This window comes from Danio rerio, chromosome 4 (assembly GCF_052040795.2).
Source record: "Danio rerio strain M-AB ecotype USA chromosome 4, GRCz13ab, whole genome shotgun sequence".
Lineage (NCBI taxonomy): Eukaryota > Metazoa > Chordata > Actinopteri > Cypriniformes > Danionidae > Danio > Danio rerio.
In genome coordinates, this window is record NC_141024.2 from 32,115,297 (window position 1) to 32,135,559 (window position 20,263).

General features: G+C 50.8%; 15 non-coding genes across 15 annotated transcripts; all 15 read left to right on the top strand.

Moving 5' to 3' along the window:
• Window positions 1-967: 967 nt before the first annotated feature.
• On the top strand, window positions 968-1,039 carry trnag-ucc (transfer RNA glycine (anticodon UCC)). Its single transcript has one exon. It is a non-coding gene; the product is annotated as a tRNA-Gly (tRNA).
• Window positions 1,040-3,129: 2,090 nt separating this feature from the next.
• trnag-ucc (transfer RNA glycine (anticodon UCC)) lies at window positions 3,130-3,201 on the top strand. Its single transcript has one exon. It is a non-coding gene; the product is annotated as a tRNA-Gly (tRNA).
• Window positions 3,202-4,210: 1,009 nt separating this feature from the next.
• trnag-ucc (transfer RNA glycine (anticodon UCC)) lies at window positions 4,211-4,282 on the top strand. Its single transcript has one exon. It is a non-coding gene; the product is annotated as a tRNA-Gly (tRNA).
• Window positions 4,283-6,372: 2,090 nt separating this feature from the next.
• trnag-ucc (transfer RNA glycine (anticodon UCC)) lies at window positions 6,373-6,444 on the top strand. Its single transcript has one exon. It is a non-coding gene; the product is annotated as a tRNA-Gly (tRNA).
• Window positions 6,445-7,453: 1,009 nt separating this feature from the next.
• Window positions 7,454-7,525, top strand: trnag-ucc (transfer RNA glycine (anticodon UCC)). Its single transcript has one exon. It is a non-coding gene; the product is annotated as a tRNA-Gly (tRNA).
• A 1,009-nt stretch (window positions 7,526-8,534) lies between these two features.
• Window positions 8,535-8,606, top strand: trnag-ucc (transfer RNA glycine (anticodon UCC)). Its single transcript has one exon. It is a non-coding gene; the product is annotated as a tRNA-Gly (tRNA).
• Window positions 8,607-9,615: 1,009 nt separating this feature from the next.
• Window positions 9,616-9,687, top strand: trnag-ucc (transfer RNA glycine (anticodon UCC)). The gene has a single exon. It is a non-coding gene; the product is annotated as a tRNA-Gly (tRNA).
• Window positions 9,688-11,777: 2,090 nt separating this feature from the next.
• Window positions 11,778-11,849, top strand: trnag-ucc (transfer RNA glycine (anticodon UCC)). The gene has a single exon. It is a non-coding gene; the product is annotated as a tRNA-Gly (tRNA).
• Window positions 11,850-12,858: 1,009 nt separating this feature from the next.
• On the top strand, window positions 12,859-12,930 carry trnag-ucc (transfer RNA glycine (anticodon UCC)). The gene has a single exon. It is a non-coding gene; the product is annotated as a tRNA-Gly (tRNA).
• Window positions 12,931-13,939: 1,009 nt separating this feature from the next.
• On the top strand, window positions 13,940-14,011 carry trnag-ucc (transfer RNA glycine (anticodon UCC)). The gene has a single exon. It is a non-coding gene; the product is annotated as a tRNA-Gly (tRNA).
• A 1,009-nt stretch (window positions 14,012-15,020) lies between these two features.
• On the top strand, window positions 15,021-15,092 carry trnag-ucc (transfer RNA glycine (anticodon UCC)). The gene has a single exon. It is a non-coding gene; the product is annotated as a tRNA-Gly (tRNA).
• A 1,009-nt stretch (window positions 15,093-16,101) lies between these two features.
• Window positions 16,102-16,173, top strand: trnag-ucc (transfer RNA glycine (anticodon UCC)). Its single transcript has one exon. It is a non-coding gene; the product is annotated as a tRNA-Gly (tRNA).
• Window positions 16,174-17,182: 1,009 nt separating this feature from the next.
• Window positions 17,183-17,254, top strand: trnag-ucc (transfer RNA glycine (anticodon UCC)). The gene has a single exon. It is a non-coding gene; the product is annotated as a tRNA-Gly (tRNA).
• Window positions 17,255-18,263: 1,009 nt separating this feature from the next.
• Window positions 18,264-18,335, top strand: trnag-ucc (transfer RNA glycine (anticodon UCC)). The gene has a single exon. It is a non-coding gene; the product is annotated as a tRNA-Gly (tRNA).
• A 1,009-nt stretch (window positions 18,336-19,344) lies between these two features.
• On the top strand, window positions 19,345-19,416 carry trnag-ucc (transfer RNA glycine (anticodon UCC)). The gene has a single exon. It is a non-coding gene; the product is annotated as a tRNA-Gly (tRNA).
• The last annotated feature ends 847 nt before the right edge of the window (window positions 19,417-20,263 follow it).

Consider the following 20,263-nt stretch of genomic DNA (forward strand, 5'->3'; position numbering starts at 1 on the left):
GCTTGTTAAAGGCAACCAACCGAAAAGTAAAAGGCAGACAAGGGCCTCCCCGTCGGGGAATCGAACCCCGGTCTTCCGCGTGACAGGCGGAGATACTGTCCACTATACTAACGAGGAGCTGCGGAGCTAAGGTGCCCGCTCCTGCCCCACGCAGATCAGCCACGTAATCCGGTCCTAGCAGCATTGTCTGCAGCGCTGCCACTAAAGACCTTGGCAGACAGCAAGAGGAGGGCTGAAAACTGGGCTTGGACAGCTTTTTCTTCATTAATACTCCTTGCTTCTTTCTCAGTCTTGCACTGGTCATCAGCAGTAACTTGAACAGTGCATCACACAGGAGAACGTGATTGGCATGTTTTGCAGCAAACAAAGCACGCCATTCATTCTTACACACAGCCCAGCTTTTACTCCACAAAATGTCAGCTTGCCCTTTCACGAGCTGCATCCAGTCAACCCTTGCAATGACATTCAAACCGGGGGAGCTCATTACAGTGAACACTGGCTGACAGAAGATGAGAACTCCACCACTGCAGAGTGAAATTATCCACCTCTGTTGTTTTTTGGTGAGCTTGTGCCGTCGAACGATTTATCCAACCTCAACGTCGGAAAAAGATGGGATCCATACTTGACATTTTTGTTTTTCGCCCCCCACACAAAGAAACTCCTTGCTTGAAAGCTTTCATTTTCTACACTTCTGTGAGAGGATGTCCACAAGCGTTGGTAACATAGTGGTGAGCACAGCTGGCTTCCAAGCAGATTCCCAGCCAATGTGTTCCTTTTGGCTTCCGTTATGCTACATGGCCGGGCGGCACTCTTGTGAAGATGTCCCTGTGACATGTGGGTAGATCGGTGCATTTTGCGAAGGTTAGGATCCCTATGCCGAACATGTTTCGGTGCCGAACCCGGACAAAGAGGGATCCTTGGTTGAAGGCAGTCCTTTTTGAGTGCTTCTGGCAAAAGCTGCCCGCAAGCGTTGGTGGTATAGTGGTGAGCATAGCTGCCTTCCAAGCAGTTGACCCGGGTTCGATTCCCGGCCAACGCATTTTCCTTTGGCTGCTGTATACGTCACGTCGGCCGATGACGCGCTTGTTAAAGGCAACCAACCGAAAAGTAAAAGGCAGACAAGGGCCTCCCCGTCGGGGAATCGAACCCCGGTCTTCCGCGTGACAGGCGGAGATACTGTCCACTATACTAACGAGGAGCTGCGGAGCTAAGGTGCCCGCTCCTGCCACACGCAGATCAGCCACGTAATCCGGTCCTAGCAGCATTGTCTGCAGCGCTGCCACTAAAGACCTTGGCAGACAGCAAGAGGAGGGCTGAAAACTGGGCTTGGACAGCTTTTTCTTCATTAATACTCCTTGCTTCTTTCTCAGTCTTGCACTGGTCATCAGCAGTAACTTGAACAGTGCATCACACAGGAGAACGTGATTGGCATGTTTTGCAGCAAACAAAGCACGCCATTCATTCTTACACACAGCCCAGCTTTTACTCCACAAAATGTCAGCTTGCCCTTTCACGAGCTGCATCCAGTCAACCCTTGCAATGACATTCAAACCGGGGGAGCTCATTACAGTGAACACTGGCTGACAGAAGATGAGAACTCCACCACTGCAGAGTGAAATTATCCACCTCTGTTGTTTTTTGGTGAGCTTGTGCCGTCGAACGATTTATCCAACCTCAACGTCGGAAAAAGATGGGATCCATACTTGACATTTTTGTTTTTCGCCCCCCACACAAAGAAACTCCTTGCTTTAAAGCTTTCATTTTCTACACTTCTGTGAGAGGATGTCCACAAGCGTTGGTAACATAGTGGTGAGCACAGCTGGCTTCCAAGCAGATTCCCAGCCAATGTGTTCCTTTTGGCTTCCGTTATGCTACATGGCCGGGCGGCACTCTTGTGAGGATGTCCCTGTGACATGTGGGTAGATCGGTGCATTTTGCGAAGGTTAGGATCCCTATGCCGAACATGTTTCGGTGCCGAACCCGGACAAAGAGGGATCCTTGGTTGAAGGCAGTCCTTTTTGAGTTCTTCTGGCAAAAGCTGCCCGCAAGCATTGGTGGTATAGTGGTGAGCATAGCTGCCTTCCAAGCAGTTGACCCGGGTTCGATTCCCGGCCAGCGCATTTTCCTTTGGCTGCTGTATACGTCACGTCGGCCGATGACGCGCTTGTTAAAGGCAACCAACCGAAAAGTAAAAGGCAGACAAGGGTCTCCCCGTCGGGCAATCGAACCCCGGTCTTCCGCGTGACAGGCGGAGATACTGTCCACTATACTAACGAGGAGCTGCGGAGCTAAGGTGCCCGATCCTGCCCCACGCAGATCAGCCACGTAATCCGGTCCTAGCAGCATTGTCTGCAGCGCTGCCACTAAAGACCTTGGCAGACAGCAAGAGGAGGGCTGAAAACTGGGCTTGGACAGCTTTTTCTTCATTAATACTCCTTGCTTCTTTCTCAGTCTTGCACTGGTCATCAGCAGTAACTTGAACAGTGCATCACACAGGAGAACGTGATTAGCATGTTTTGCAGCAAACAAAGCACGCCATTCATTCTTACACACAGCCCAGCTTTTACTCCACAAAATGTCAGCTTGCCCTTTCACGAGCTGCATCCAGTCAACCCTTGCAATGACATTCAAACCGGGGGAGCTCATTACAGTGAACACTGGCTGACAGAAGATGAGAACTCCACCACTGCAGAGTGAAATTATCCACCTCTGTTGTTTTTTGGTGAGCTTGTGCCGTCGAACGATTTATCCAACCTCAACGTCGGAAAAAGATGGGATCCATACTTGACATTTTTGTTTTTCGCCCCCCACACAAAGAAACTCCTTGCTTGAAAGCTTTCATTTTCTACACTTCTGTGAGAGGATGTCCACAAGCGTTGGTAACATAGTGGTGAGCACAGCTGGCTTCCAAGCAGATTCCCAGCCAATGTGTTCCTTTTGGCTTCCGTTATGCTACATGGCCGGGCGGCACTCTTGTGAAGATGTCCCTGTGACATGTGGGTAGATCGGTGCATTTTGCGAAGGTTAGGATCCCTATGCCGAACATGTTTCGGTGCCGAACCCGGACAAAGAGGGATCCTTGGTTGAAGGCAGTCCTTTTTGAGTTCTTCTGGCAAAAGCTGCCCGCCAGCGTTGGTGGTATAGTGGTGAGCATAGCTGCCTTCCAAGCAGTTGACCCGGGTTCGATTCCCGGCCAACGCATTTTCCTTTGGCTGCTGTATACGTCACGTCGGCCGACGACGCGCTTGTTAAAGGCAACCAACCGAAAAGTAAAAGGCAGACAAGGGCCTCCCCGTCGGGGAATCGAACCCCGGTCTTCCGCGTGACAGGCGGAGATACTGTCCACTATACTAACGAGGAGCTGCGGAGCTAAGGTGCCCGCTCCTGCCCCACGCAGATCAGCCACGTAATCCGGTCCTAGCAGCATTGTCTGCAGCGCTGCCACTAAAGACCTTGGCAGACAGCAAGAGGAGGGCTGAAAACTGGGCTTGGACAGCTTTTTCTTCATTAATACTCCTTGCTTCTTTCTCAGTCTTGCACTGGTCATCAGCAGTAACTTGAACAGTGCATCACACAGGAGAACGTGATTGGCATGTTTTGCAGCAAACAAAGCACGCCATTCATTCTTACACACAGCCCAGCTTTTACTCCACAAAATGTCAGCTTGCCCTTTCACGAGCTGCATCCAGTCAACCCTTGCAATGACATTCAAACCGGGGGAGCTCATTACAGTGAACACTGGCTGACAGAAGATGAGAACTCCACCACTGCAGAGTGAAATTATCCACCTCTGTTGTTTTTTGGTGAGCTTGTGCCGTCGAACGATTTATCCAACCTCAACGTCGGAAAAAGATGGGATCCATACTTGACATTTTTGTTTTTCGCCCCCCACACAAAGAAACTCCTTGCTTGAAAGCTTTCATTTTCTACACTTCTGTGAGAGGATGTCCACAAGCGTTGGTAACATAGTGGTGAGCACAGCTGGCTTCCAAGCAGATTCCCAGCCAATGTGTTCCTTTTGGCTTCCGTTATGCTACATGGCCGGGCGGCACTCTTGTGAAGATGTCCCTGTGACATGTGGGTAGATCGGTGCATTTTGCGAAGGTTAGGATCCCTATGCCGAACATGTTTCGGTGCCGAACCCGGACAAAGAGGGATCCTTGGTTGAAGGCAGTCCTTTTTGAGTGCTTCTGGCAAAAGCTGCCCGCAAGCGTTGGTGGTATAGTGGTGAGCATAGCTGCCTTCCAAGCAGTTGACCCGGGTTCGATTCCCGGCCAACGCATTTTCCTTTGGCTGCTGTATACGTCACGTCGGCCGATGACGCGCTTGTTAAAGGCAACCAACCGAAAAGTAAAAGGCAGACAAGGGCCTCCCCGTCGGGGAATCGAACCCCGGTCTTCCGCGTGACAGGCGGAGATACTGTCCACTATACTAACGAGGAGCTGCGGAGCTAAGGTGCCCGCTCCTGCCACACGCAGATCAGCCACGTAATCCGGTCCTAGCAGCATTGTCTGCAGCGCTGCCACTAAAGACCTTGGCAGACAGCAAGAGGAGGGCTGAAAACTGGGCTTGGACAGCTTTTTCTTCATTAATACTCCTTGCTTCTTTCTCAGTCTTGCACTGGTCATCAGCAGTAACTTGAACAGTGCATCACACAGGAGAACGTGATTGGCATGTTTTGCAGCAAACAAAGCACGCCATTCATTCTTACACACAGCCCAGCTTTTACTCCACAAAATGTCAGCTTGCCCTTTCACGAGCTGCATCCAGTCAACCCTTGCAATGACATTCAAACCGGGGGAGCTCATTACAGTGAACACTGGCTGACAGAAGATGAGAACTCCACCACTGCAGAGTGAAATTATCCACCTCTGTTGTTTTTTGGTGAGCTTGTGCCGTCGAACGATTTATCCAACCTCAACGTCGGAAAAAGATGGGATCCATACTTGACATTTTTGTTTTTCGCCCCCCACACAAAGAAACTCCTTGCTTTAAAGCTTTCATTTTCTACACTTCTGTGAGAGGATGTCCACAAGCGTTGGTAACATAGTGGTGAGCACAGCTGGCTTCCAAGCAGATTCCCAGCCAATGTGTTCCTTTTGGCTTCCGTTATGCTACATGGCCGGGCGGCACTCTTGTGAGGATGTCCCTGTGACATGTGGGTAGATCGGTGCATTTTGCGAAGGTTAGGATCCCTATGCCGAACATGTTTCGGTGCCGAACCCGGACAAAGAGGGATCCTTGGTTGAAGGCAGTCCTTTTTGAGTTCTTCTGGCAAAAGCTGCCCGCAAGCATTGGTGGTATAGTGGTGAGCATAGCTGCCTTCCAAGCAGTTGACCCGGGTTCGATTCCCGGCCAGCGCATTTTCCTTTGGCTGCTGTATACGTCACGTCGGCCGATGACGCGCTTGTTAAAGGCAACCAACCGAAAAGTAAAAGGCAGACAAGTGCCTCCCCGTCGGGGAATCGAACCCCGGTCTTCCGCGTGACAGGCGGAGATACTGTCCACTATACTAACGAGGAGCTGCGGAGCTAAGGTGCCCGCTCCTGCCCCACGCAGATCAGCCACGTAATCCGGTCCTAGCAGCATTGTCTGCAGCGCTGCCACTAAAGACCTTGGCAGACAGCAAGAGGAGGGCTGAAAACTGGGCTTGGACAGCTTTTTCTTCATTAATACTCCTTGCTTCTTTCTCAGTCTTGCACTGGTCATCAGCAGTAACTTGAACAGTGCATCACACAGGAGAACGTGATTGGCATGTTTTGCAGCAAACAAAGCACGCCATTCATTCTTACACACAGCCCAGCTTTTACTCCACAAAATGTCAGCTTGCCCTTTCACGAGCTGCATCCAGTCAACCCTTGCAATGACATTCAAACCGGGGGAGCTCATTACAGTGAACACTGGCTGACAGAAGATGAGAACTCCACCACTGCAGAGTGAAATTATCCACCTCTGTTGTTTTTTGGTGAGCTTGTGCCGTCGAACGATTTATCCAACCTCAACGTCGGAAAAAGATGGGATCCATACTTGACATTTTTGTTTTTCGCCCCCCACACAAAGAAACTCCTTGCTTGAAAGCTTTCATTTTCTACACTTCTGTGAGAGGATGTCCACAAGCGTTGGTAACATAGTGGTGAGCACAGCTGGCTTCCAAGCAGATTCCCAGCCAATGTGTTCCTTTTGGCTTCCGTTATGCTACATGGCCGGGCGGCACTCTTGTGAAGATGTCCCTGTGACATGTGGGTAGATCGGTGCATTTTGCGAAGGTTAGGATCCCTATGCCGAACATGTTTCGGTGCCGAACCCGGACAAAGAGGGATCCTTGGTTGAAGGCAGTCCTTTTTGAGTGCTTCTGGCAAAAGCTGCCCGCCAGCGTTGGTGGTATAGTGGTGAGCATAGCTGCCTTCCAAGCAGTTGACCCGGGTTCGATTCCCGGCCAACGCATTTTCCTTTGGCTGCTGTATACGTCACGTCGGCCGATGACGCGCTTGTTAAAGGCAACCAACCGAAAAGTAAAAGGCAGACAAGGGCCTCCCCGTCGGGGAATCGAACCCCGGTCTTCCGCGTGACAGGCGGAGATACTGTCCACTATACTAACGAGGAGCTGCGGAGCTAAGGTGCCCGCTCCTGCCCCACGCAGATCAGCCACGTAATCCGGTCCTAGCAGCATTGTCTGCAGCGCTGCCACTAAAGACCTTGGCAGACAGCAAGAGGAGGGCTGAAAACTGGGCTTGGACAGCTTTTTCTTCATTAATACTCCTTGCTTCTTTCTCAGTCTTGCACTGGTCATCAGCAGTAACTTGAACAGTGCATCACACAGGAGAACGTGATTGGCATGTTTTGCAGCAAACAAAGCACGCCATTCATTCTTACACACAGCCCAGCTTTTACTCCACAAAATGTCAGCTTGCCCTTTCACGAGCTGCATCCAGTCAACCCTTGCAATGACATTCAAACCGGGGGAGCTCATTACAGTGAACACTGGCTGACAGAAGATGAGAACTCCACCACTGCAGAGTGAAATTATCCACCTCTGTTGTTTTTTGGTGAGCTTGTGCCGTCGAACGATTTATCCAACCTCAACGTCGGAAAAAGATGGGATCCATACTTGACATTTTTGTTTTTCGCCCCCCACACAAAGAAACTCCTTGCTTGAAAGCTTTCATTTTCTACACTTCTGTGAGAGGATGTCCACAAGCGTTGGTAACATAGTGGTGAGCACAGCTGGCTTCCAAGCAGATTCCCAGCCAATGTGTTCCTTTTGGCTTCCGTTATGCTACATGGCCGGGCGGCACTCTTGTGAAGATGTCCCTGTGACATGTGGGTAGATCGGTGCATTTTGCGAAGGTTAGGATCCCTATGCCGAACATGTTTCGGTGCCGAACCCGGACAAAGAGGGATCCTTGGTTGAAGGCAGTCCTTTTTGAGTGCTTCTGGCAAAAGCTGCCCGCAAGCGTTGGTGGTATAGTGGTGAGCATAGCTGCCTTCCAAGCAGTTGACCCGGGTTCGATTCCCGGCCAACGCATTTTCCTTTGGCTGCTGTATACGTCACGTCGGCCGATGACGCGCTTGTTAAAGGCAACCAACCGAAAAGTAAAAGGCAGACAAGGGCCTCCCCGTCGGGGAATCGAACCCCGGTCTTCCGCGTGACAGGCGGAGATACTGTCCACTATACTAACGAGGAGCTGCGGAGCTAAGGTGCCCGCTCCTGCCCCACGCAGATCAGCCACGTAATCCGGTCCTAGCAGCATTGTCTGCAGCGCTGCCACTAAAGACCTTGGCAGACAGCAAGAGGAGGGCTGAAAACTGGGCTTGGACAGCTTTTTCTTCATTAATACTCCTTGCTTCTTTCTCAGTCTTGCACTGGTCATCAGCAGTAACTTGAACAGTGCATCACACAGGAGAACGTGATTGGCATGTTTTGCAGCAAACAAAGCACGCCATTCATTCTTACACACAGCCCAGCTTTTACTCCACAAAATGTCAGCTTGCCCTTTCACGAGCTGCATCCAGTCAACCCTTGCAATGACATTCAAACCGGGGGAGCTCATTACAGTGAACACTGGCTGACAGAAGATGAGAACTCCACCACTGCAGAGTGAAATTATCCACCTCTGTTGTTTTTTGGTGAGCTTGTGCCGTCGAACGATTTATCCAACCTCAACGTCGGAAAAAGATGGGATCCATACTTGACATTTTTGTTTTTCGCCCCCCACACAAAGAAACTCCTTGCTTGAAAGCTTTCATTTTCTACACTTCTGTGAGAGGATGTCCACAAGCGTTGGTAACATAGTGGTGAGCACAGCTGGCTTCCAAGCAGATTCCCAGCCAATGTGTTCCTTTTGGCTTCCGTTATGCTACATGGCCGGGCGGCACTCTTGTGAAGATGTCCCTGTGACATGTGGGTAGATCGGTGCATTTTGCGAAGGTTAGGATCCCTATGCCGAACATGTTTCGGTGCCGAACCCGGACAAAGAGGGATCCTTGGTTGAAGGCAGTCCTTTTTGAGTGCTTCTGGCAAAAGCTGCCCGCAAGCGTTGGTGGTATAGTGGTGAGCATAGCTGCCTTCCAAGCAGTTGACCCGGGTTCGATTCCCGGCCAACGCATTTTCCTTTGGCTGCTGTATACGTCACGTCGGCCGATGACGCGCTTGTTAAAGGCAACCAACCGAAAAGTAAAAGGCAGACAAGGGCCTCCCCGTCGGGGAATCGAACCCCGGTCTTCCGCGTGACAGGCGGAGATACTGTCCACTATACTAACGAGGAGCTGCGGAGCTAAGGTGCCCGCTCCTGCCCCACGCAGATCAGCCACGTAATCCGGTCCTAGCAGCATTGTCTGCAGCGCTGCCACTAAAGACCTTGGCAGACAGCAAGAGGAGGGCTGAAAACTGGGCTTGGACAGCTTTTTCTTCATTAATACTCCTTGCTTCTTTCTCAGTCTTGCACTGGTCATCAGCAGTAACTTGAACAGTGCATCACACAGGAGAACGTGATTGGCATGTTTTGCAGCAAACAAAGCACGCCATTCATTCTTACACACAGCCCAGCTTTTACTCCACAAAATGTCAGCTTGCCCTTTCACGAGCTGCATCCAGTCAACCCTTGCAATGACATTCAAACCGGGGGAGCTCATTACAGTGAACACTGGCTGACAGAAGATGAGAACTCCACCACTGCAGAGTGAAATTATCCACCTCTGTTGTTTTTTGGTGAGCTTGTGCCGTCGAACGATTTATCCAACCTCAACGTCGGAAAAAGATGGGATCCATACTTGACATTTTTGTTTTTCGCCCCCCACACAAAGAAACTCCTTGCTTGAAAGCTTTCATTTTCTACACTTCTGTGAGAGGATGTCCACAAGCGTTGGTAACATAGTGGTGAGCACAGCTGGCTTCCAAGCAGATTCCCAGCCAATGTGTTCCTTTTGGCTTCCGTTATGCTACATGGCCGGGCGGCACTCTTGTGAAGATGTCCCTGTGACATGTGGGTAGATCGGTGCATTTTGCGAAGGTTAGGATCCCTATGCCGAACATGTTTCGGTGCCGAACCCGGACAAAGAGGGATCCTTGGTTGAAGGCAGTCCTTTTTGAGTGCTTCTGGCAAAAGCTGCCCGCAAGCGTTGGTGGTATAGTGGTGAGCATAGCTGCCTTCCAAGCAGTTGACCCGGGTTCGATTCCCGGCCAACGCATTTTCCTTTGGCTGCTGTATACGTCACGTCGGCCGATGACGCGCTTGTTAAAGGCAACCAACCGAAAAGTAAAAGGCAGACAAGGGCCTCCCCGTCGGGGAATCGAACCCCGGTCTTCCGCGTGACAGGCGGAGATACTGTCCACTATACTAACGAGGAGCTGCGGAGCTAAGGTGCCCGCTCCTGCCACACGCAGATCAGCCACGTAATCCGGTCCTAGCAGCATTGTCTGCAGCGCTGCCACTAAAGACCTTGGCAGACAGCAAGAGGAGGGCTGAAAACTGGGCTTGGACAGCTTTTTCTTCATTAATACTCCTTGCTTCTTTCTCAGTCTTGCACTGGTCATCAGCAGTAACTTGAACAGTGCATCACACAGGAGAACGTGATTGGCATGTTTTGCAGCAAACAAAGCACGCCATTCATTCTTACACACAGCCCAGCTTTTACTCCACAAAATGTCAGCTTGCCCTTTCACGAGCTGCATCCAGTCAACCCTTGCAATGACATTCAAACCGGGGGAGCTCATTACAGTGAACACTGGCTGACAGAAGATGAGAACTCCACCACTGCAGAGTGAAATTATCCACCTCTGTTGTTTTTTGGTGAGCTTGTGCCGTCGAACGATTTATCCAACCTCAACGTCGGAAAAAGATGGGATCCATACTTGACATTTTTGTTTTTCGCCCCCCACACAAAGAAACTCCTTGCTTTAAAGCTTTCATTTTCTACACTTCTGTGAGAGGATGTCCACAAGCGTTGGTAACATAGTGGTGAGCACAGCTGGCTTCCAAGCAGATTCCCAGCCAATGTGTTCCTTTTGGCTTCCGTTATGCTACATGGCCGGGCGGCACTCTTGTGAGGATGTCCCTGTGACATGTGGGTAGATCGGTGCATTTTGCGAAGGTTAGGATCCCTATGCCGAACATGTTTCGGTGCCGAACCCGGACAAAGAGGGATCCTTGGTTGAAGGCAGTCCTTTTTGAGTTCTTCTGGCAAAAGCTGCCCGCAAGCATTGGTGGTATAGTGGTGAGCATAGCTGCCTTCCAAGCAGTTGACCCGGGTTCGATTCCCGGCCAGCGCATTTTCCTTTGGCTGCTGTATACGTCACGTCGGCCGATGACGCGCTTGTTAAAGGCAACCAACCGAAAAGTAAAAGGCAGACAAGGGTCTCCCCGTCGGGCAATCGAACCCCGGTCTTCCGCGTGACAGGCGGAGATACTGTCCACTATACTAACGAGGAGCTGCGGAGCTAAGGTGCCCGATCCTGCCCCACGCAGATCAGCCACGTAATCCGGTCCTAGCAGCATTGTCTGCAGCGCTGCCACTAAAGACCTTGGCAGACAGCAAGAGGAGGGCTGAAAACTGGGCTTGGACAGCTTTTTCTTCATTAATACTCCTTGCTTCTTTCTCAGTCTTGCACTGGTCATCAGCAGTAACTTGAACAGTGCATCACACAGGAGAACGTGATTAGCATGTTTTGCAGCAAACAAAGCACGCCATTCATTCTTACACACAGCCCAGCTTTTACTCCACAAAATGTCAGCTTGCCCTTTCACGAGCTGCATCCAGTCAACCCTTGCAATGACATTCAAACCGGGGGAGCTCATTACAGTGAACACTGGCTGACAGAAGATGAGAACTCCACCACTGCAGAGTGAAATTATCCACCTCTGTTGTTTTTTGGTGAGCTTGTGCCGTCGAACGATTTATCCAACCTCAACGTCGGAAAAAGATGGGATCCATACTTGACATTTTTGTTTTTCGCCCCCCACACAAAGAAACTCCTTGCTTGAAAGCTTTCATTTTCTACACTTCTGTGAGAGGATGTCCACAAGCGTTGGTAACATAGTGGTGAGCACAGCTGGCTTCCAAGCAGATTCCCAGCCAATGTGTTCCTTTTGGCTTCCGTTATGCTACATGGCCGGGCGGCACTCTTGTGAAGATGTCCCTGTGACATGTGGGTAGATCGGTGCATTTTGCGAAGGTTAGGATCCCTATGCCGAACATGTTTCGGTGCCGAACCCGGACAAAGAGGGATCCTTGGTTGAAGGCAGTCCTTTTTGAGTTCTTCTGGCAAAAGCTGCCCGCCAGCGTTGGTGGTATAGTGGTGAGCATAGCTGCCTTCCAAGCAGTTGACCCGGGTTCGATTCCCGGCCAACGCATTTTCCTTTGGCTGCTGTATACGTCACGTCGGCCGACGACGCGCTTGTTAAAGGCAACCAACCGAAAAGTAAAAGGCAGACAAGGGCCTCCCCGTCGGGGAATCGAACCCCGGTCTTCCGCGTGACAGGCGGAGATACTGTCCACTATACTAACGAGGAGCTGCGGAGCTAAGGTGCCCGCTCCTGCCCCACGCAGATCAGCCACGTAATCCGGTCCTAGCAGCATTGTCTGCAGCGCTGCCACTAAAGACCTTGGCAGACAGCAAGAGGAGGGCTGAAAACTGGGCTTGGACAGCTTTTTCTTCATTAATACTCCTTGCTTCTTTCTCAGTCTTGCACTGGTCATCAGCAGTAACTTGAACAGTGCATCACACAGGAGAACGTGATTAGCATGTTTTGCAGCAAACAAAGCACGCCATTCATTCTTACACACAGCCCAGCTTTTACTCCACAAAATGTCAGCTTGCCCTTTCACGAGCTGCATCCAGTCAACCCTTGCAATGACATTCAAACCGGGGGAGCTCATTACAGTGAACACTGGCTGACAGAAGATGAGAACTCCACCACTGCAGAGTGAAATTATCCACCTCTGTTGTTTTTTGGTGAGCTTGTGCCGTCGAACGATTTATCCAACCTCAACGTCGGAAAAAGATGGGATCCATACTTGACATTTTTGTTTTTCGCCCCCCACACAAAGAAACTCCTTGCTTGAAAGCTTTCATTTTCTACACTTCTGTGAGAGGATGTCCACAAGCGTTGGTAACATAGTGGTGAGCACAGCTGGCTTCCAAGCAGATTCCCAGCCAATGTGTTCCTTTTGGCTTCCGTTATGCTACATGGCCGGGCGGCACTCTTGTGAAGATGTCCCTGTGACATGTGGGTAGATCGGTGCATTTTGCGAAGGTTAGGATCCCTATGCCGAACATGTTTCGGTGCCGAACCCGGACAAAGAGGGATCCTTGGTTGAAGGCAGTCCTTTTTGAGTGCTTCTGGCAAAAGCTGCCCGCAAGCGTTGGTGGTATAGTGGTGAGCATAGCTGCCTTCCAAGCAGTTGACCCGGGTTCGATTCCCGGCCAACGCATTTTCCTTTGGCTGCTGTATACGTCACGTCGGCCGATGACGCGCTTGTTAAAGGCAACCAACCGAAAAGTAAAAGGCAGACAAGGGCCTCCCCGTCGGGGAATCGAACCCCGGTCTTCCGCGTGACAGGCGGAGATACTGTCCACTATACTAACGAGGAGCTGCGGAGCTAAGGTGCCCGCTCCTGCCCCACGCAGATCAGCCACGTAATCCGGTCCTAGCAGCATTGTCTGCAGCGCTGCCACTAAAGACCTTGGCAGACAGCAAGAGGAGGGCTGAAAACTGGGCTTGGACAGCTTTTTCTTCATTAATACTCCTTGCTTCTTTCTCAGTCTTGCACTGGTCATCAGCAGTAACTTGAACAGTGCATCACACAGGAGAACGTGATTGGCATGTTTTGCAGCAAACAAAGCACGCCATTCATTCTTACACACAGCCCAGCTTTTACTCCACAAAATGTCAGCTTGCCCTTTCACGAGCTGCATCCAGTCAACCCTTGCAATGACATTCAAACCGGGGGAGCTCATTACAGTGAACACTGGCTGACAGAAGATGAGAACTCCACCACTGCAGAGTGAAATTATCCACCTCTGTTGTTTTTTGGTGAGCTTGTGCCGTCGAACGATTTATCCAACCTCAACGTCGGAAAAAGATGGGATCCATACTTGACATTTTTGTTTTTCGCCCCCCACACAAAGAAACTCCTTGCTTGAAAGCTTTCATTTTCTACACTTCTGTGAGAGGATGTCCACAAGCGTTGGTAACATAGTGGTGAGCACAGCTGGCTTCCAAGCAGATTCCCAGCCAATGTGTTCCTTTTGGCTTCCGTTATGCTACATGGCCGGGCGGCACTCTTGTGAAGATGTCCCTGTGACATGTGGGTAGATCGGTGCATTTTGCGAAGGTTAGGATCCCTATGCCGAACATGTTTCGGTGCCGAACCCGGACAAAGAGGGATCCTTGGTTGAAGGCAGTCCTTTTTGAGTGCTTCTGGCAAAAGCTGCCCGCAAGCGTTGGTGGTATAGTGGTGAGCATAGCTGCCTTCCAAGCAGTTGACCCGGGTTCGATTCCCGGCCAACGCATTTTCCTTTGGCTGCTGTATACGTCACGTCGGCCGATGACGCGCTTGTTAAAGGCAACCAACCGAAAAGTAAAAGGCAGACAAGGGCCTCCCCGTCGGGGAATCGAACCCCGGTCTTCCGCGTGACAGGCGGAGATACTGTCCACTATACTAACGAGGAGCTGCGGAGCTAAGGTGCCCGCTCCTGCCACACGCAGATCAGCCACGTAATCCGGTCCTAGCAGCATTGTCTGCAGCGCTGCCACTAAAGACCTTGGCAGACAGCAAGAGGAGGGCTGAAAACTGGGCTTGGACAGCTTTTTCTTCATTAATACTCCTTGCTTCTTTCTCAGTCTTGCACTGGTCATCAGCAGTAACTTGAACAGTGCATCACACAGGAGAACGTGATTGGCATGTTTTGCAGCAAACAAAGCACGCCATTCATTCTTACACACAGCCCAGCTTTTACTCCACAAAATGTCAGCTTGCCCTTTCACGAGCTGCATCCAGTCAACCCTTGCAATGACATTCAAACCGGGGGAGCTCATTACAGTGAACACTGGCTGACAGAAGATGAGAACTCCACCACTGCAGAGTGAAATTATCCACCTCTGTTGTTTTTTGGTGAGCTTGTGCCGTCGAACGATTTATCCAACCTCAACGTCGGAAAAAGATGGGATCCATACTTGACATTTTTGTTTTTCGCCCCCCACACAAAGAAACTCCTTGCTTGAAAGCTTTCATTTTCTACACTTCTGTGAGAGGATGTCCACAAGCGTTGGTAACATAGTGGTGAGCACAGCTGGCTTCCAAGCAGATTCCCAGCCAATGTGTTCCTTTTGGCTTCCGTTATGCTACATGGCCGGGCGGCACTCTTGTGAGGATGTCCCTGTGACATGTGGGTAGATCGGTGCATTTTGCGAAGGTTAGGATCCCTATGCCGAACATGTTTCGGTGCCGAACCCGGACAAAGAGGGATCCTTGGTTGAAGGCAGTCCTTTTTGAGTGCTTCTGGCAAAAGCTGCCCGCAAGCGTTGGTGGTATAGTGGTGAGCATAGCTGCCTTCCAAGCAGTTGACCCGGGTTCGATTCCCGGCCAGCGCATTTTCCTTTGGCTGCTGTATACGTCACGTCGGCCGATGACGCGCTTGTTAAAGGCAACCAACCGAAAAGTAAAAGGCAGACAAGGGCCTCCCCGTCGGGGAATCGAACCCCGGTCTTCCGCGAGACAGGCGGAGATACTGTCCACTATACTAACGAGGAGCTGCGGAGCTAAGGTGCCCGCTCCTGCCCCACGCAGATCAGCCACGTAATCCGGTCCTAGCAGCATTGTCTGCAGCGCTGCCACTAAAGACCTTGGCAGACAGCAAGAGGAGGGCTGAAAACTGGGCTTGGACAGCTTTTTCTTCATTAATACTCCTTGCTTCTTTCTCAGTCTTGCACTGGTCATCAGCAGTAACTTGAACAGTGCATCACACAGGAGAACGTGATTAGCATGTTTTGCAGCAAACAAAGCACGCCATTCATTCTTACACACAGCCCAGCTTTTACTCCACAAAATGTCAGCTTGCCCTTTCACGAGCTGCATCCAGTCAACCCTTGCAATGACATTCAAACCGGGGGAGCTCATTACAGTGAACACTGGCTGACAGAAGATGAGAACTCCACCACTGCAGAGTGAAATTATCCACCTCTGTTGTTTTTTGGTGAGCTTGTGCCGTCGAACGATTTATCCAACCTCAACGTCGGAAAAAGATGGGATCCATACTTGACATTTTTGTTTTTCGCCCCCCACACAAAGAAACTCCTTGCTTGAAAGCTTTCATTTTCTACACTTCTGTGAGAGGATGTCCACAAGCGTTGGTAACATAGTGGTGAGCACAGCTGGCTTCCAAGCAGATTCCCAGCCAATGTGTTCCTTTTGGCTTCCGTTATGCTACATGGCCGGGCGGCACTCTTGTGAAGATGTCCCTGTGACATGTGGGTAGATCGGTGCATTTTGCGAAGGTTAGGATCCCTATGCCGAACATGTTTCGGTGCCGAACCCGGACAAAGAGGGATCCTTGGTTGAAGGCAGTCCTTTTTGAGTGCTTCTGGCAAAAGCTGCCCGCAAGCGTTGGTGGTATAGTGGTGAGCATAGCTGCCTTCCAAGCAGTTGACCCGGGTTCGATTCCCGGCCAACGCATTTTCCTTTGGCTGCTGTATACGTCACGTCGGCCGATTACGCGCTTGTTAAAGGCAACCAACCGAAAAGTAAAAGGCAGACAAGGGCCTCCCCGTCGGGGAATCGAACCCCGGTCTTCCGCGTGACAGGCGGAGATACTGTCCACTATACTAACGAGGAGCTGCGGAGCTAAGGTGCCCGCTCCTGCCCCACGCAGATCAGCCACGTAATCCGGTCCTAGCAGCATTGTCTGCAGCGCTGCCACTAAAGACCTTGGCAGACAGCAAGAGGAGGGCTGAAAACTGGGCTTGGACAGCTTTTTCTTCATTAATACTCCTTGCTTCTTTCTCAGTCTTGCACTGGTCATCAGCAGTAACTTGAACAGTGCATCACACAGGAGAACGTGATTGGCATGTTTTGCAGCAAACAAAGCACGCCATTCATTCTTACACACAGCCCAGCTTTTACTCCACAAAATGTCAGCTTGCCCTTTCACGAGCTGCATCCAGTCAACCCTTGCAATGACATTCAAACCGGGGGAGCTCATTACAGTGAACACTGGCTGACAGAAGATGAGAACTCCACCACTGCAGAGTGAAATTATCCACCTCTGTTGTTTTTTGGTGAGCTTGTGCCGTCGAACGATTTATCCAACCTCAACGTCGGAAAAAGATGGGATCCATACTTGACATTTTTGTTTTTCGCCCCCCACACAAAGAAACTCCTTGCTTGAAAGCTTTCATTTTCTACACTTCTGTGAGAGGATGTCCACAAGCGTTGGTAACATAGTGGTGAGCACAGCTGGCTTCCAAGCAGATTCCCAGCCAATGTGTTCCTTTTGGCTTCCGTTATGCTACATGGCCGGGCGGCACTCTTGTGAAGATGTCCCTGTGACATGTGGGTAGATCGGTGCATTTTGCGAAGGTTAGGATCCCTATGCCGAACATGTTTCGGTGCCGAACCCGGACAAAGAGGGATCCTTGGTTGAAGGCAGTCCTTTTTGAGTGCTTCTGGCAAAAGCTGCCCGCAAGCGTTGGTGGTATAGTGGTGAGCATAGCTGCCTTCCAAGCAGTTGACCCGGGTTCGATTCCCGGCCAACGCATTTTCCTTTGGCTGCTGTATACGTCACGTCGGCCGATGACGCGCTTGTTAAAGGCAACCAACCGAAAAGTAAAAGGCAGACAAGGGCCTCCCCGTCGGGGAATCGAACCCCGGTCTTCCGCGTGACAGGCGGAGATACTGTCCACTATACTAACGAGGAGCTGCGGAGCTAAGGTGCCCGCTCCTGCCCCACGCAGATCAGCCACGTAATCCGGTCCTAGCAGCATTGTCTGCAGCGCTGCCACTAAAGACCTTGGCAGACAGCAAGAGGAGGGCTGAAAACTGGGCTTGGACAGCTTTTTCTTCATTAATACTCCTTGCTTCTTTCTCAGTCTTGCACTGGTCATCAGCAGTAACTTGAACAGTGCATCACACAGGAGAACGTGATTGGCATGTTTTGCAGCAAACAAAGCACGCCATTCATTCTTACACACAGCCCAGCTTTTACTCCACAAAATGTCAGCTTGCCCTTTCACGAGCTGCATCCAGTCAACCCTTGCAATGACATTCAAACCGGGGGAGCTCATTACAGTGAACACTGGCTGACAGAAGATGAGAACTCCACCACTGCAGAGTGAAATTATCCACCTCTGTTGTTTTTTGGTGAGCTTGTGCCGTCGAACGATTTATCCAACCTCAACGTCGGAAAAAGATGGGATCCATACTTGACATTTTTGTTTTTCGCCCCCCACACAAAGAAACTCCTTGCTTGAAAGCTTTCATTTTCTACACTTCTGTGAGAGGATGTCCACAAGCGTTGGTAACATAGTGGTGAGCACAGCTGGCTTCCAAGCAGATTCCCAGCCAATGTGTTCCTTTTGGCTTCCGTTATGCTACATGGCCGGGCGGCACTCTTGTGAAGATGTCCCTGTGACATGTGGGTAGATCGGTGCATTTTGCGAAGGTTAGGATCCCTATGCCGAACATGTTTCGGTGCCGAACCCGGACAAAGAGGGATCCTTGGTTGAAGGCAGTCCTTTTTGAGTGCTTCTGGCAAAAGCTGCCCGCAAGCGTTGGTGGTATAGTGGTGAGCATAGCTGCCTTCCAAGCAGTTGACCCGGGTTCGATTCCCGGCCAACGCATTTTCCTTTGGCTGCTGTATACGTCACGTCGGCCGATGACGCGCTTGTTAAAGGCAACCAACCGAAAAGTAAAAGGCAGACAAGGGCCTCCCCGTCGGGGAATCGAACCCCGGTCTTCCGCGTGACAGGCGGAGATACTGTCCACTATACTAACGAGGAGCTGCGGAGCTAAGGTGCCCGCTCCTGCCCCACGCAGATCAGCCACGTAATCCGGTCCTAGCAGCATTGTCTGCAGCGCTGCCACTAAAGACCTTGGCAGACAGCAAGAGGAGGGCTGAAAACTGGGCTTGGACAGCTTTTTCTTCATTAATACTCCTTGCTTCTTTCTCAGTCTTGCACTGGTCATCAGCAGTAACTTGAACAGTGCATCACACAGGAGAACGTGATTGGCATGTTTTGCAGCAAACAAAGCACGCCATTCATTCTTACACACAGCCCAGCTTTTACTCCACAAAATGTCAGCTTGCCCTTTCACGAGCTGCATCCAGTCAACCCTTGCAATGACATTCAAACCGGGGGAGCTCATTACAGTGAACACTGGCTGACAGAAGATGAGAACTCCACCACTGCAGAGTGAAATTATCCACCTCTGTTGTTTTTTGGTGAGCTTGTGCCGTCGAACGATTTATCCAACCTCAACGTCGGAAAAAGATGGGATCCATACTTGACATTTTTGTTTTTCGCCCCCCACACAAAGAAACTCCTTGCTTGAAAGCTTTCATTTTCTACACTTCTGTGAGAGGATGTCCACAAGCGTTGGTAACATAGTGGTGAGCACAGCTGGCTTCCAAGCAGATTCCCAGCCAATGTGTTCCTTTTGGCTTCCGTTATGCTACATGGCCGGGCGGCACTCTTGTGAAGATGTCCCTGTGACATGTGGGTAGATCGGTGCATTTTGCGAAGGTTAGGATCCCTATGCCGAACATGTTTCGGTGCCGAACCCGGACAAAGAGGGATCCTTGGTTGAAGGCAGTCCTTTTTGAGTGCTTCTGGCAAAAGCTGCCCGCAAGCGTTGGTGGTATAGTGGTGAGCATAGCTGCCTTCCAAGCAGTTGACCCGGGTTCGATTCCCGGCCAACGCATTTTCCTTTGGCTGCTGTATACGTCACGTCGGCCGATGACGCGCTTGTTAAAGGCAACCAACCGAAAAGTAAAAGGCAGACAAGGGCCTCCCCGTCGGGGAATCGAACCCCGGTCTTCCGCGTGACAGGCGGAGATACTGTCCACTATACTAACGAGGAGCTGCGGAGCTAAGGTGCCCGCTCCTGCCCCACGCAGATCAGCCACGTAATCCGGTCCTAGCAGCATTGTCTGCAGCGCTGCCACTAAAGACCTTGGCAGACAGCAAGAGGAGGGCTGAAAACTGGGCTTGGACAGCTTTTTCTTCATTAATACTCCTTGCTTCTTTCTCAGTCTTGCACTGGTCATCAGCAGTAGCTTGAACAGTGCATCACACAGGAGAACGTGATTAGCATGTTTTGCAGCAAACAAAGCACGCCATTCATTCTTACACACAGCCCAGCTTTTACTCCACAAAATGTCAGCTTGCCCTTTCACGAGCTGCATCCAGTCAACCCTTGCAATGACATTCAAACCGGGGGAGCTCATTACAGTGAACACTGGCTGACAGAAGATGAGAACTCCACCACTGCAGAGTGAAATTATCCACCTCTGTTGTTTTTTGGTGAGCTTGTGCCGTCGAACGATTTATCCAACCTCAACGTCGGACAAAGATGGGATCCATACTTGACATTTTTGTTTTTCACCCCCCACACAAAGAAACTCCTTGCTTGAAAGCTTTCATTTTCTACACTTCTGTGAGAGGATGTCCACAAGCGTTGGTAACATAGTGGTGAGCACAGCTGGCTTCCAAGCAGATTCCCAGCCAATGTGTTCCTTTTGGCTTCCGTTATGCTACATGGCCGGGCG